This window comes from Protopterus annectens, chromosome 13.part0 (genome assembly GCF_019279795.1).
Source record: "Protopterus annectens isolate FY-2018-M chromosome 13.part0, PAN1.0, whole genome shotgun sequence".
In the NCBI taxonomy this organism is placed as follows: Eukaryota; Metazoa; Chordata; order Ceratodontiformes; family Protopteridae; genus Protopterus; species Protopterus annectens.
The window spans coordinates 1282948041-1282964837 of NC_056747.1; the positions used below are offsets into that span (position 1 = coordinate 1282948041).

General features: G+C 46.9%; 1 protein-coding gene across 2 annotated transcripts in view; it reads left to right on the top strand.

The window, feature by feature from the left end:
• Positions 1 to 16797, top strand: part of ARL5C (ADP ribosylation factor like GTPase 5C) — a 232498-nt gene that overhangs the window by 133978 nt on the left and 81723 nt on the right. The window lies entirely within an intron of this gene.

A 16797-nucleotide genomic window follows, 5' to 3' on the forward strand; every position in this document is an offset into this window, starting at 1 on the left:
GGGAAGGACAGGAGTACTCTGAATCTAAGAGAAGGCCTAGGGATTTCCTTCTTCCCCAACACAGACCCATGGCTATTCCTCCTATTTTGGATATTGTGGCTGATGTTTTTTCTGAGGCTAATTTAACTCCTGACTCCTTTCCTCCAGCCCCTGCAAAGCCTGACCGATATTACAGGGTCCCTGACTCTCACCACTTTCTTTATAAAAATCCTGCTGCTGATCCAGAAACCATTTCTCAGGGTCCTAAGGGTGTTAAGGCCGCCTCTGCTAAAAACCCTATTCTGTCAGATAAGGATTCTAGAGCTTTGGAAAGATAGGGCAAAAAAGTGTACACTTCTGCTACTTTATCCATTAGGGCTTTAAATTGTCAATTTCATATGCTAAAATATCAGCAATTTCTACTGTCTGTTAGGAAGCAAAAGCTGGGTACCATTACTGCATGTGCAGATAATAAGGAATTACACGGATTTGCTACATGCTACTGAGCAGGTGGGGAAGCATGGCTTACACTGTGGTTTTGATGCCTTGGAGGCTTCATGCAGGGCGGCTGCCACTGGCACAGTCATTAGAAGACATGCTTGGTTAAAGGAACAAAACTTGCCTGATGAAGTGAAAGCAAAGTTACTGGATGCCCCTGTTCAGCATAATGTTTTGTTTGGGTCTAAGGCTGAAGAAGTGATAAAGAAAATGGAGGATAAGGCAAAATCCATGCAAACGGTTAAGGATTTCTTACAAGTTCAGCCCCCAAGATTTCACAGAAATTGGCCAACTAAAAATTGGTCCTTTCCCAGCTCGGACAGGCCTCAGTGAGGTAGATATAGGCGCTCCAGAGGGAGGGCCCAAGCACAGACGTCTTACAGACCTAGACAGTGGAGTGCTTCCACCCCCAGAGGTGGAGAGGACAGGCCTCAATCTTACAGAAAACAGGCTCAATGACTCCCCCTGCTTGGCTCCAGGAACCTCTAGGAGGAAAACTCTGTCTTTTTCACCAAAATTGGACTTGCATAACCCAAGACAAGTGGGTTCTGGATGTAGTTTCAAGAGGTTACAAATTCCACTTTCATACCTTGCCAAGACCAAACGGATGGCCAGGCCTACCAAAACACCAATGGGCAGAGGCATTAAACCAGGTGGAACCCCTCATGGCTATGAGGGCCATAGAACTGGTTCCACAATCAGAGGCGGGGAAAGGCTTTTTCTCAAGGCTCTTTCTAGTTCCCAGAAAACAAAATTCCTGGAGGCCCATCCTGGATCTGTCAGTATTAAATACTTTCCTGGAGATACCAAAGTTCAAGATGCTTACTCTGCAGCAGCTCCTGCCAATGTTGAGCAAAAATGCATGGTTGGTGACATTGGATTTAAAGGAGGCTTACCTACACATCCCCATCAGACAGGAGTGCAGAAAATATCTCAGGTTCAAGGCCGGCTCGAAACATTACCAATTCTCTGCGCTGCACTTTGGCTTGTCTACTGCGCCCAGGGTCTTCACCAAGTGCCTGGCACCAGTAGTAGCTTACTGCAGACTCAAGGGAATTCAAATTTACCCTCATCTGGACGACTGCCTTATTCAAGCAGACAGCAAGAATATCCTACTCCAGCACCTGGAATTTGTTCAAAATTTACTCATGTACCTGGGATTTCACTCTGAACATAAAGTCAAATTTGATACCCACACAACAGATAACTTTTCTGGGAGCTCTTCTAAACACAACAACCCAGATGGCATTCCTGACATCCGAAAAACAACTTCAGCTGGCTTCAACTTTCAAAACCCTGGCGTTAGTGTCTCAGCTAACTGCAAGGAAATTCCTGCAGGCATTGGGTTACATGACCTCCTGCATCCTTCTCATACCATATGCAAGACTGCATATGAGAAAAATACAATGGTACCTAAAAAGTGTATGGTCCCAGCATTGCCACAGTCTAGACAAACAGATTGCTGTCTTGCCTTGCCTACGAAAGGAATTCCATTGGTGGGCCATGGCATGTCTTCAGAACCAAGGGGAAGCCTTCAGTCTGCCTCCAGCCAACCAAGTGTTAACCACAGACGCCTCGGATTACGCATGGGGGAACCCACTTGCAGGGGAAAGGTCTGCAAGGTTTTTGGACAGAGGATCAGAAGCACCTACATATCAATTTTAGCTGTACAGAATGCCCTCTTGGCTTTCAGGGATCTTCTACAGCCAGGACAACTACTGATACGGACACACAACACCACAGTTATGTGGTACATAAACAAGCAAGGGGGTTCACACTCCTACCCCCTTTGCAGACTAGCCATGACTCTATGGACACAGCTCTAGCTTGCAAAGTGGACCTACAAGCTCAGTTCCTGCCAGGGAAACAAAATATTCTGGCAGACAGCCTGAGCAGGAACCTGTCAGACCCACACGAGTGGATGCTAGACACCCAAATGTTCAAGATGATTACAGAAGCCTGGGGCTGCCCGGACATAGATCTATTTGCATCCCCCCTCAACTACCAGTTACATATTTTTTGCACAAGGACATATCACAAACTAGCATGGAAAGTGGATGCCCTCTCATTCAGTTGGAGGAACCTCTCAGGGTATGCCTTTCCTCCTCTACCTCTTCTTCCACGGGCATTACTAAAGATAAAGCAGGACAAACCCAAGATGATTTTACTGGCCCCAAATTGGCCTCGTCAGTTTTGGTACTCAGCTCTGATGAATCTATCCCAGGACCCACCTTGGATTCTACCTCCGATTCCAAATCTTTTGTCCCAACACCAGGGCCAGGTTCTGCACTCTCATATCAAAACTCTCGGCCTGGCAGCCTGGCATATTCAGGGTCTATGATTAATCCTACCCTTTCCAAACAGGTCATGGATGTCATCTTAGAAGCCAGATGGCCTAGCACTAGAAAATCTTATGAAAGTAAATGGAAGAGATTTTGCACCTGGATGCATGCTCAGGATTCGGATCCTCTCATTCCTAATATTCCATTGATTTTACATTACCTGACAGACATGTTACGTAAAGGTTTATCCTTCTCCTCCATAAAAATACATGCCTCCGCTATCTCTGCACATTAAAATACAGATCCTCCAATCTTTTCACATCCACTTCTGAAACAATATCTCAGAGGTGCAAAGAATTTAAGGCCCCCTAGGACACCACCCATACCTGCCTGGGACCTCAGCTATGTTCTGGAAAAACTTACTCTGCCTCCTTTTGAGCCTGCTGCCACATCTGACATTAAGTATTTATCATGGAAGACAGCTATCCTACTGGCTTTGACTTCAGCCAGGAGAGTCTCAGAGTTACAAGCTCTCATGGCTGTGGAACCTTATATTATTTTTCATCAAGATAGGGTGTCTTTAAGGACTAATCCTACTTTCATGCCTAAAGTGGTTTCTAAAGTGGCTTTAAACCAAACTATTCACCTGCCAACCTTTTTCACTAATCCACAAAATAAGGGGGAAAGGATCTTGCATTCCTTGGACATGCACAGGCAGCTTCATTTTTTACCTGGACAGAACCAAGGATATCAGGAAAACAGAGCAATTGTTTGTTTCTTATGCAGCAAATTCCCAAGGCAAAGCTATTTCAAAACTGACCAATTCTAAATGGATTGCTCATGGAATCAGATTTTGTTACTCTTATCATGGAAAGCAAATCCCAGGAAAAGTTAGGACTCACTCTACCAGAGCTGCTGCTACTTCAGCTGCCTTTCTCAGGGGAGTACCTACCAAAGATATTTTGGAAGCTGCAACTTGGAGTTCTGTGCATACTTTCTCTAAGCACTATAATCTCCCTCGTTATTCTAAGTCTAGGGCAGGCTTTGCTTCTGCAGTCTTGCAGGGCCTTCTAGCTGCCCCTTCTACTCTATAACTACCACCCTTTATCTCAGCTTTGGGATTCAACTCTACAGTGATGACTGCAACAGTGAAACACGATGAACATAGTACAGTTGTGTACACTTACCATAAAGGTAGATGTTAGAGTGTCTTCACTGTTGCAGTCTGGGTTACCCCCTCCCTGTCCCCTCTTACACTTTTATTGCTGTGGTTTCCTATTTCACCCTTCTTCTAAGGTGTATTTGCTGCAGGGTATGGGGTGTGTTGTATGTTACATTTTTGTTTCACTATTACCCTTCATTTTTGGGCACCTGACATCTGGGGCAAGAAAAACTGGAGAACATGGCGTCGGCTGGCAGCTTTGTACTCCTGGCGTTCTGACGTCAGGGAGCATGACTTAACAGCCGACGTTGGACCCAGACTTTGGGATTCTGGCCAACCGAGGACTGTCTGCCAGCAGGAAGAACACTACAGTGATGACTGCAACAATGAAGAAACTCTAACATCTACATTTATGGTAAGTGTACACAACTGTACTTTATGAATACTGCAGCAAGGACATAGTATAAATCTTATAACAATAGATGTCCATGCCTTCACCACTACAGTATTCACTCCCTCCCCCCATCCCCTAGTCCTTTTCCTTCCTGGATGTACAAGTTACACCTTGGATTTCCTTGGACTGGTGTTCCTACTGGTACAATCAGTTCTGAGGATGGTACGCCTGAATGTCACCTTTATGCCCTACGCTAAGCAAGGAGTGTTTGGGTGATGTTCAGCATACCTTAGCAACAGTAGGCTTTGGTAGACTGGCTGGACGTTGGGCTTCCACAGCAATGAATACCATATGTTGTGAATACTGCAGAAATGAAGGCAAGGATATCTACTGTTAAGGTAAGATTTTACATAACCTTACTTTCCACTAGTTGCAGTGTCCTGACAAATTCGGTTCCTGTCATTTCCCGCTCCCAGGTCTTACCACTCAAAACACTTGCAGAATGAATCAGTCAAAGTAAACTTTATTGTCATTTAGAAGTACGCACTTATAGCCTAAACAAAATTTCCTGCATCAGCTCAGTTCTTGAGATTACAAAGGAAAGTGAAACAACACATACAAGTAGAGGAATAAACATGACTAACAAATACAGTACTACTCCCAATACACGCAAGGATGTGTGTTATCCTGTATTATTATGGTGACCTTTTGGATGCTTCTTGCAGAATAAAGATGCATCAATGGAAGACTGGAACTTGTTGCCTTCTCTGGAACCCTCCCTACTCTTTGTAGCTCCTTCCTTTCTGTAACTGTGCAGCTTCCAAACCACACTCAAGTTGCAGGTGAGGATGCTCTCTATTGCACCTCTGTAGAAGGTGGAGAGAATATGAGGAGGAAGCCTGGCGGTTTTTCAGCCTTCTTAAAAGGTGGAGGCATTGGTGCACCTTCTAGACAGTTGGTTGGTGTTTCCCAACCACGAGAGATCCTATGATGTGTACATCCAGGAATTTTGTACTCTAACCCTCTCCACACTCACCATTGATCTTGGGCAGTGTGTGGTTTGTTGTCCTTTTTCCTGAAGATGATAATCTCTCTGGTTTTGCTTACATTCAGGTCAAGGTTATTCATACTGCTCAGCCTCTTAGCACAAGAAATCTGGACAAAACCTAAAATAATGGGGGACAAATGCCCAAAAATAGGGACAGATTTTAAATTATTGCTCTTATAAACTTAGAAAGTTGCTAGAATAACAAGATTTGTGTTAGTATGCATTTTCTGAAAGATATGAAGTCTGAAACCCAAATGGATGACATTTAGTGACTTCATTACTACCTGATTTGCCAGAAAACCACAGATTTTATGAGGGACTGACCAAAAATATGAGGCAAAAATCTGGACAGTTGAGAGGTATGAGGTTGTTCCCCTCGCACCTACTGACACCTCCTCTGTGTGTGTATGCTCTTTCATCCTATTTTGTGATGAGCCCCAGGACTGTGATGTCATCAGCAAACTTGATGATATGGTTGGACTTGTGCTTAGCATGGCAGTTGTAGGTCAGGATGGTGAACAACAGTGGGGTGAGAACACATCCCTGTGGAACCCCGGTGTTATTCGTGATGCACTTTGATGTGTTCTTTCCCAACCACACCCTCTGTGGTCTCTCAGACAGGAAGTCTAGGATCCAGTTAGAGATGTTTACTGATCCCTAAATGTGCCAGGTTTTCTGTCAGCTGCATTGGTACCACCATATAAAATGCAGAGCTAAAGTCTATGAACAACATCCTCACAGAGTTGTGTCTGCCCTCTAAATGCTCAAGGGAGATGTGTAGTGCTACTGATATGGCATCAGGAGTGGATTGGTTAGCTCTGTACGCAAACTGCAAAGGGTCAAAATCGGGAGGTAGGCGTGATGAAAGATGATTTTTGATCAGCTGCTCAAAACATTTCATAACAGTGGATGTCAGAGTGACTGGTCTGTAGTGGTTAGGCTGGAGGGAGTGGTTTTCTTGCATAATGAGATGATGATAGTTTCCTTGTAGCATGAGAGTACTTCTGCCATGGTAAAAAAGGTTTTAAATATTTCCTTGAGAACTGTGCATAGTTGATCAGCACAGCCTTTTAACACCTTGCCCCAGTGTGTTGTGTGGGCCAGCAGCCTTCCTGAGGTTCACTCTCTTTAGCTCTCTCCTTACCTCCACTGTGCTGAGGCTCAGTACTGCATCATTCTCATCAGTGGCTAGCTTTAGTGCTAATTGTTTCCTTCTTCATATCTACCAAATATGTTCAGACTGTCAAGGAATTCGATGCTGTCCTCACACAGTGTTGACCTGATATTTTTAGTTGATCTCCTGTATGCCTTGCTATAATCTTCTTCTTGTATCCTTCATGTCTTCAGAGTGGCTCTGCACCTTTCTGTCTTACCCTCCTTTATGCCGATTCCCTGCCATCACTGCCTCACTGTATTCATCAGTGTTCAGATGCTGACTCACTGCCATCACTGCCTCAGTGTATTCATCAGTGTTCAGATGCTGATTCACTGCGGCTGCCTCCTTGAACATTGGTTCTTTCCAAGCAGTCTTGGAGGGCCTGCATAGCCCCTTCAGGGCATACACTGAATTGTTTCTTTGTGGGTTTCTCTCTAACCGTTCAGGTTTGTAAGCTGGCGATATCAAGATGGCATAATGGTCATAGTTTCCGATTTGTGGAAGTTGCACTGCCTTATAACATTTCTTTAACTTTATGTACACCTTGTCCAGGATATTATCACCCCTGGATGGATGGAATGTTTAGTTTGGGCTTTTGTCAGAGATATTCATCTCTTTTCTTCACCAGTATCGCTTTCTTCGGTACCTAAACTTTTTGATGCTGCCCTTTATTTGTCCATAAAACTTGATCTGAAGTAGGATGTTCATTTGTCAGCAACCTGTGGGTTACGGATCCGAGCCGGCAACTTGTTTCAAGCTAATGGATCCGAGCTCCTAGCGCCTCCCTTCACCCATAATCCCCTGCTAACCCTCCATGACCTCAGATCTAGTTTGCCACGCTTGTGGATGGCTGGATCCTTGTTGAGCTCATCAGATAAGTGAAGAAAAAGTTACCTTTTCCTAAGTACTTTTTGTCAGGAATTTCTTAGTTTAAATTAATACTTTTAAAGTGTGTCTGAGTTAGGTTCCTTACTTTTTAATTAGTACCCTCCCTTCGCTGGTCGCTAGTGTGTGAGGAATGGCTTGAGGCCCCAAAAGCCATATTTTCTAAATGTACCGAGTGTGGCCATAAGCTCTCCCCGGCTGATGGCCACACTCGGTGCGTTCGGTGCCTTGGGGTTGAACACCTCACCTCGGGCTGTACCATCTGTGCAGCGTTCAACCCCAAGGCACTGAAAGAGCGGAGGTCGAAGCTGGTCCTGGCGGGTCTTTTACCCCCGGATTCGGCTTCGGCCTCCGCTACCTCTGCTCCTCCCGTGGCACCACCACAGCCTGTGGTCGCTGCCACTCCTGCCCCCCTGCCTCCGTCCGGGACTCAAACTCCCGCTAAAGTGTGGGAGGACAGGGAGGCCAGGAGGGAGAAACGGAGGGAGAAGCACCACAAGCAGCGGGCCGAGACCTCCGTTTCGGCCCCGCCAGCTAAGCGGGCTTCTCCCTCCACTGCTTCTAGGTCTCCTCCTCCTCTGCTCCGATCCCCTTGTTTCTCCCCGGGGCCCCGAGGAGGAGGAGGAGACCCGATCTCCGTCGAGGTCATCGAGGCGGCATTCCAGGCCTGCCTCGGTGGCCTCCTCAAGATCTACCTTCAGTTTATCAGATGCAGAATTGGACCGGATGATGCGAAGATTCATCCAGGCCCAGCTGCAGATGGGAGTGCTCTTGCCTCCTCCCCCCCCCCCTCAGGGGGGGAGCTCGACACCCTTTTTCCACCCAATTGCTCCTTCTCCAACCCGCTACCCGGGTTCGGAGCGCTCGGAGCTGTGCAGCCTTGGAGCCGGGGGTGGGTCGGCGCCGACAGTACTTGGTACTTCGGATCCGACCCTGCCCTCCGACCTCTTGGAGCCGTGGTCCGAGCTTCGGATCCGGGGGATTCAGTGTGCCTTCGGCTCCGTCCAGGTCGGAGCACACTGGTCCCTCGGATCCGACTGTCTCGGCGCCGGCTCCGATCCCTTCATCGGATCCGAGTGGGAGCCGACTTTCGGATCCATTGGAGAGTGGCTCTCCCTCGGCCTTTGATGTTGTGGAGAGGGCTCTGTTGAGAGCATCCGGACCCCCGGTCCTTGCATCGACTCCTCCCTGCACTCCCTCTCTGCTGGGTCAGGCTTCCATCACCCGGCCAAAGGGACAGCCTGCTTCGATGTCACAGATAGTTCCATTGGAACAAGATGTTGCGGAGGGGGCTCTGTTGAGAGCATCCGGACCCCCGGTCCTTGCATCGACTCCTCCCTGCACTCCCTCTCTGCTGGGTCAGGCTTCCATCACCCGGCCAAAGGGACAGCCTGCTTCGATGTCACAGATAGTTCCATTGGAACAAGATGTTGCTGGCGAGGCCTCCTCGGACAGTCCCCCCGAGGAAGCTCCCCGCAAGCATAAGTGCAAAAGGAGGCACTTGGGCTCCCCCTGAGTCCTTAACCGAGGACACGGACTTGGAGGAAGGGGAAGGCTCCCCATGATCGCCCCCTGAGAAAGTCTCCTTTGGAGACATCATGGAGATGCTGAGAATCAGAGGTGGGTGGTCTGCCCCTAAGTCTTCCTCTGACGAGTCCGTGTTTCTGGAGGCATTTGAGGCAGGCCCGTCTACCTCTTGGGTTTCCCCTCCAGCCGACCCCCTGGTGGACCTCATTACCACCAGGGCGTGGAAGGATCCGGACACCGTGGAGCCAATACCGAAGCGACCAGATAGGATTCTTAGCCCCCCCTCAGACCAATCACATTGGAGTAAGGGGCCCCCTGTAGATGCCATGTTGACGGCGGCAGCCACAAAGAGGGAATTGGCTCAGGAGAGTCCCTCAGTCCATCCACCGAGCAAAGAGTCCCGTTTGATGGATCGCTTAGGGAAGCGAGTCTTTAGTTCAGCGACCTTCTCAGTAAGGTCTCTGAACTATATGGCACATGTCATCAGGATGCAGCGGGATCTTATCAAAGAATATGCTGCATCCCCCCCTGAGTCCATGTCGGAAGAGGATAAACAATTGTACTCCACCCGAATGGCCACTCTGAGATCTATTTCAAACACCTCTATGCAGCTGTTGTCCCACGCCACAGAGGGAGCCGCTAGAGCTAGCGGAGCAGGCCTAGTCATGAGACGTCAGGCCTGGCTCCGTCATTGTGACTTTACGAAGCCCTTTAAAGCGTCCTTCGCGAACGCCCCTTTTGATGGTTCTGCCCTATTTGGCAAAACAGTTCGCGAGACACTTGTCCAGAGCGAGAAGGACGGGAAGACGTCTGCCGTCGGAGTCCGATTCTCTGCTCCCCAGCGGTCCTTTTCAAGGAACCAAAAGGGTCAGAAGAAGATGTGGTTCCGAAAATCACAACATTCCCAACCAGCTCCGGACAACCAGTCCTACCGTGGCAGAGGTGGACAGGGAGGACGTCGCCCCAGGGGCAGAGGGGCTCTGAGAAACTTTGGATCCAGAGAACCTTTCTCTGAGCGGCCCGCGCAGCAGCCCTGAGGGGTTGCCCGGCTGCTCCACTCTGGAGGCAGTCGGGGGGCGTTTTTCGAAACACCTAGCGGCATGGGAGTCCATCACAACAGACCGCTGGGTGCTTCGCATCTTATCCAGAGGGTACAAAATACCAATACTTAATGTCCCCCAATCCAAGAACCTCCCCGATGTACACCCGATCAGAGGGAGTCCGCAGCCGCAGAAATACAGCAGCTGCTAAGAAAAAGAGCCATCCAGCCCGTCCCCAAAGACCAGCTCGGATTAGGGTTCTACTCCAGGTTCTTTTTGGTGCCAAAAAAGACGGGGGACCTGAGACCCATCCTAGACCTTTCCCGCTTGAACCTGTCCGTAACCAAGGAAAAATTCCGAATGGTCACTCTTCAATCTATCCTCCCCCTTTTGAGGGAAAACGATTGGATGTGCTCTATAGATCTCAAGAATGCGTATTACCACATCTTAATGGACAAACAATCCAGGAGGTTCCTTCGCTTCCGGCTGGGGGCCAGTCACTACCAGTTCAGGGTCCTTCCCTTTGGCCTCACCACAGCCCCCAGGGTGTTCACCAAAGTGTTAGCAGTGATTGCGGCCCACCTGAGACTCCAGGGAATTCAGGTCTTTCCGTACCTGGACGACTGGCTCCTGACCGCACCAACAAGGCATCTACTTTGCTCGGCCAGAGACTTCTTTCTCCATCTAGCCCCACAACTAGGCATTACTATCAATGTCGGCAAATCTCTACTGGCTCCGACGCAGATCGTAGAATTCATAGGTGCCAGAATAGACACCAGAGATTTGCGAGCCTTCCTAACTCCAGAGAGAATCAGGAACCTACAACTTCATGTGCGGGCTATTCTTCATTCAGAGGCTTCACCAGCGGAATTGGTCCTGAGGGCACTAGGCTCGATGGCGGCAGCGATTACACTCCTTCCATGCGCCCGTTTGAACATGCGAGTACTGCAATGGACTCTGTTAGTGCAATGGTCCTTCCTATCCCTTCCTCTCCACCATCCCATTGCTATCAGCAAGGCTTGCAGGAGGGCGCTACTATGGTGGCTCCAAGCATCGAACTTCCATACGGGCCGTCCTTTCTGCACCTCTCCCCCTATCGCCACGGTGACCACGGACACTTCCAGCCTCGGGTGGGGGGGGGGGCATTATTCAGGCAGGACAGTCCAAGGCACGTGGAACGATACAGAGACCTCCCTGCATATCAACGTTCTGGAGATGAGAGTGGTGCTGTTGGCGTTGCAAGCACTTCAGAGCTTCCTCCCCGCAGGAACGATTGCAATTTAGTCAGACAACATGTCAGTGGTCTGGTATATCAACAAACAGGGGGGAACCAGATCTTATCCTCTTTGCCGCAAAGCCATGAGAGTGTGGGAATGGGCGATCTCCACCAACCGCTTTCTGATTGCAGCGCACATTCCGGGGAGGACCAACATCCTAGCGGACAAGCTCAGCCGCACCCTTCTTACCCCGTACGAGTGGTCTCTCAATCCTCTAGTAGCGAAGCAGATATTTGCAACATGGGGGCAACCCTGCTGCGATCTTTTTGCATCTCCATCAAACACCAAATGCGACAATTTCTTCGCTCTAATCCCCCCTCCAGGGGAAACTCCAAGAGACGCTCTGGTGCATGCTTGGCCACCCGGTCTACTCTATGCCTATCCTCCTCTGCCAATGATGATACAACTCTTACAGAAAGCCTCGCTGTTGGGGAGCAAGATGATTCTCATTGCCCCATTCTGGCCTCGACAAATTTGGTTCCCTTACCTGTGGTCTCACCTTGTGAATCACCCTTGGATTCTAGATCCCATTCCGGATCTCATCTCCCATCCGTTGGACTTGCCAACTCCAAACCTGGACAATCTGAAACTGACAGCTTGGTTGCTCCAGTTCCACTCCTAGTTAGGACTCCCGGTATCTCTTCACCAGTCAAAGCCATCCTCGTGGCAGCACATAAGCCCTCCACCAGGAAAGTTTATCAGAGTAAATAGAAATGTTTTTCCATCTGGGTGGAGCACCGCGACCTAGATCCCTTTACGGCTCCTCTTCTATCCATTTTAGACTTCCTAACTGAACTCTTTCAGGAAGGCGCTAGTTGTTCAACTGTCAAAGTGCAATTGGCAGCCATATCTCATTATCATGTGGGACATGATACAGGGCCCTTGATGTCAGCCAAATTGTGTAAAACCTTTCTCAAGGGTACCTTTTTACTTAGACCCCCTGTAAAAGAAGCCGTACCCCCTTGGGATCTTACTTTAGTTCTTCAAGCCTTGACTGCTCCACCCTTTGAACCCGCTGCTTCAGTGGATCTCAAATTCTTGTCATGGAAAACAGCATTCCTTGTAGCCATTACTTCAGCGAAAAGAGTGTCGGAACTTCAGGCTCTTTCTGTGAAGCCTCCATACCTGATTTTTCACCCAGATAGAGTGTACCTCAGGATCAATCCCTCCTTTCTTCCCAAGATAGCATCAGAAACCAACATAAATCAATCCATAAATTTACCGTTTTTTTCCCTAAATATCAAAATAAGGGAGAGTACAAGCTGCACTCATTGGATGTTCATAGGCAGCTTCGTTTTTATACTCCTAGGACAGCTGGCCATAGACAATCCGACCAGCTGTTCGTTTCCTTTGCCAAATTTAACTTGGGGAAAGCTATCTCTAAAGTATCTTTATCTCGCTGGATTTCCCAATGTATCCTACTGGCTTATCAAGCCTCGGGTAGACCCGCACCAGAAGGAGTTCGTGCTCATTCCACCCGCTCTATTTCTACTTCTGTGGCTTTCAAGTCTAGAGTTCCTTTGGATGATATTTGTTCTGCAGCCACTTGGGCTTCATCTCATACCTTTATCAACCACTACAAGCTAGACCTGCTTTCTAGAGGGAGAGCATCCTTTGGCTCTGCGGTGCTTCGTAATATCCTTCCATGATGGCCACCCAAGGTGCAGGTAGCTGGGGACTCTGTCCCACAGGTTGCTGACAAATGAACATCCTACTTCAGATTTAGAAGTTATGTACTCACCATAACGTTCCATCTGAGTAGGTAGTTCATTTGTCTGCAACCATCCCCCCCTCCTTCCCCCTGGCCTTCTTCGGATCTACTAGTAGTTAGATATCCTTTTGTTGGATATATATTGAGGGGCAAACTCGAACTGAGGTCATGGAGGGTTAGCAGGGGATTATGGGTGAAGGGAGGAGCTAGGAGCTCGGATCCATTAGCTTGAAACAAGTTGCCGGCTCGGATCCGATATCGGATCCGTAACCCACAGGTTGCAGACAAATGAACTACCTACTCAGATGGAACGTTATGGTGAGTACATAACTTCTAATTTTAGCTAGTGTTTCAACACTCTAAACCCCTAGCATCACTCAGTTCATATGCCCTCTTTTGGGGTGCTTTCTATCTTTCACTACCATTTAGGGACCCTGTTACCCTCTGGTAACTTATTGTTCTGCTTGTAACTAAAAACTCATTGGAAACTTTGGGTTCAAGTCTTGTCCATGGCACTTTTTACCTGGTCTTTCAATAAAGATAAATACAGAATTTTGAGTGTTGGCCTTCTGTTTATATCTGAGTGACCACTGTGTCTAATTTAAACTGGTCAGTTCATTTGCCAAATGCATTCTTCTCATGGTACTTTCCAGGGTGAATATCTTCATTACTTTATGGATGGGCACAGACAGTGATGGTATTAAGACTGAATGAGGAGCCCCTTAAAAAAAACATGATCAGCTTTTTATTACCCTTGCCAAAGACTATCAAGGGAAAAAAGGTTACCAGTGTCTGGTCAGGTGGCTTTTAGTTGACCTCATATTCTGTTATGAAGAGCACTGCAAAATCTGGCAGAAGTCATCCTAGCGCAGATCCCACCTCAACTCCTTTATACATCTACAATCGCTTTCTGTAATGCCTTATTGGCAGTGCTGGAGCAAGGAGATGGGGGGGGGGGGACGCCTGCCACACGTGCCACATTTATGGGGGTGTTGAATATAAAAATTTTACAGCTTTTTCAGTCTCTGTCACAAGCATGAATTTGCATACCAGACAGCTTAAACTTTTGTCCGTTTTCTTAAAACTTTAAATATACAGATTGCAATCTCTTGATGACAAAACAACTTGACAATTTGTCATTTAAATTACTTAAAATGACCGGTTGCAATAAGTGTGTGTGCGCATGTGTGCGTGCGTCTTGTGTGTGCGTGCGCGTCTGTGTGCGTCTGTGCGTACGGTGTCGGGGGGGTATGTGGATGTGCTGCCCCAAGTACCAGACTCCCTTGCTGTTTCTGATTCCTGAATAATAATTGTACACCTATCTTGAGCAGCACAGTAGCTTGGTTGTGATTTCTGCCTCACAGCTATAGGTTAGGGGTTCCTTCCTGATACCCCCCCCCCCATGCATCCATGGGGTTTCTCCATTGTACTCCATTTTCTTACCAGAAATGTGTAGCTTAATTGACTGACTACAATTGTAAATATAATTTTCTTTATTCCTTGTCTTTGTAACTAAAATAGAGAGTCTAACGGGGGGGGGGGGGGGGGTGGAAGGGGAATTAATATGTTTAAAACATTCAGGTTGGTCGTGACTTTTAGGTCAAGCTCTTCACTCAGGACATCCACCCAAGAGGACACCCTGGGGGACTCGGTCCTGTCAATTCTTGCATAAAATAGTCTGTTGTGACAGCTGTAGGTACTCCCTCCTATTGCTGGATCTGTGAGTTGATCTTGGCAGTGCAGGAAATGGCTTGATCTTCTAACACCTGTCTTTTCTGTCATTCAGCTTCTCTTGTGCCAGAACTTGTGTCTTCTGTTGAACTATTCTAGTTTGAGGTTGTGAGCAGGGTTTAGCTGAAAAGGTTTTGTGTGCAACAGTGGTGTTAGCCCAGACTGTTACTGCAGCCATAGTGATTTCTCATATTCAGGATTAGGATAAGTAACTGTACCTTGTATTTAAACAATGATTTTCTTAATCCCAGAACAGAGGACTATATATGGACCCATGCTGACTAGGTTGCAGCAAAGTGAATGTTGTATGTAGCCGTTTACAAGATGGGGGACTGTTCTAAATAACAAAGCTGGTTCTAATATTGGCCTAAGCTAGATGGATCCAGTTCACAAATCCCTGCCTGTGTGCAAAATAAAGACTTGTTTTGCAATAAGTATTATGACATGTGAAGTAAGGGGAAGGGAAATGCAGTTCCTGTTGTGAAACAGAGCTGTGTGTGTATGTTGGGGGGGCATTAAAGCATTCTAGGACATAGTCAGATATTTACGTGGGGCGCATAATATTATTGACTTTCTGTGAGTGGTGAAGGTATTGCACTTAATTTCTTGTAGCCAGTGCAGAGAATGTGTTCCTGGGAATAGTGCATTAGTATTTTTTTGTTTTTTTTTTAATAGAACTCCATAGAAATCTTGATTCAGCCATGCAAGGACTACCAGCATTGTCCTCCTCGCTTTTTCAGTTACTGCTATCTTCTTGAGATCTCTTGTGAAAGGTGGTAGCCATTTAAAAGCTTAAGATATTCTTAAAATACTTACATTTCCATACCCTGTTTATTCTGTTTCTCTACTGTGGAGGAGTTTAAATTATGTACTTTGTATTTATATAAGCATTAGAAACCATGCACAATGCTTTGATCTACTTCTATTTTCTGTCAAAGATGAGGTAATGATATTGTGCTGAGTACTTGATGCAAGATCTCACCAGCCTTCAGTATAGACGGACAATGACCACTTGCTTTCTAGTGCTAATACTACGTGCACTGCGTCTGCGGACTTTGCCGCTTTGTCATATCAATTTCTTATCTTTGGTTCATTTAATAAATGACCCACCCACTCACCCACACACTTCCCATGCTTTTCTTTTTTTTCTTCTCCAATTAATTACCTTTTTGTTTCCTGAGTCTTTATTTCAAGTTGTGTTCATTTTCACTCATTTAAGCTGCAAAATATTAGATGTTTGTAATCCCTGTATCGTCAATTTTATCTATGCTTGAATTTATTGCCTGATTGTCCTCTCCCCTCCCCCTTCTGATACATTTTTACTTCCCAACCCAGAAGAAAAGTGTAGTGGTGTACAGCACAGTACCTATGGAATTTTTTAAATTGTTAGACGTTTCCTTTTTACAGGGGTAACAGGAAGTCCGTTCTTCTGACGAGTAAATGCTTAGCTTTGTTCTAGTCTTAGCTGATGATGTGCTTTTAGTTGGAGGTTGCTGGTGGCATGAACTGAAGAGTGGAACCAGCGTTGCTGCATTTTACATGGACTGCCTTTTTCAGTTAGTGTAAAAGGTAGCAGTTTGCAAGGCACCCTGCTGCAGCCTGGCAGTGAATAACGTTTCATCCCTGTGTATTCACATATTGTGCTTGTTTGTGTTTGGATAGGTCACTCCCTTCCACTAGCACAATGCAAGTTGTCTCTCTCTTCCCACAGGACAGATGTCTGTAAGCCACCCTCCCCCTTTACCAACACTTATACAGGCCTGAATACTGCTCATTGACATGCAGTCACTCTCTTAGAACTCGCTTAAAGCAGAAATATGCTTTTTTGTGATAAGTTAGCCAGAGGCTAGTAGAAGACGTTCATTAATTTATGATTCAGAAGTAACCTGAAATGTCTCCTCTGTTCATATAATAGTGGCAGTACAGCAAAGTGGCTCAGAGTTAGACAGATGAGTTTCTGTCCCATCAGTTTATCTTTGTGTTCACTTTGAACCTAAAGAAGTTGTAAACTTTCTTTGCTGTCTCTGTCTTGTGGGGACCACCAGACTACCAGAATATTTACAAAAAAATCTTCACTTCCTGCAATTGTAGGTAGTTATAGCTGCTG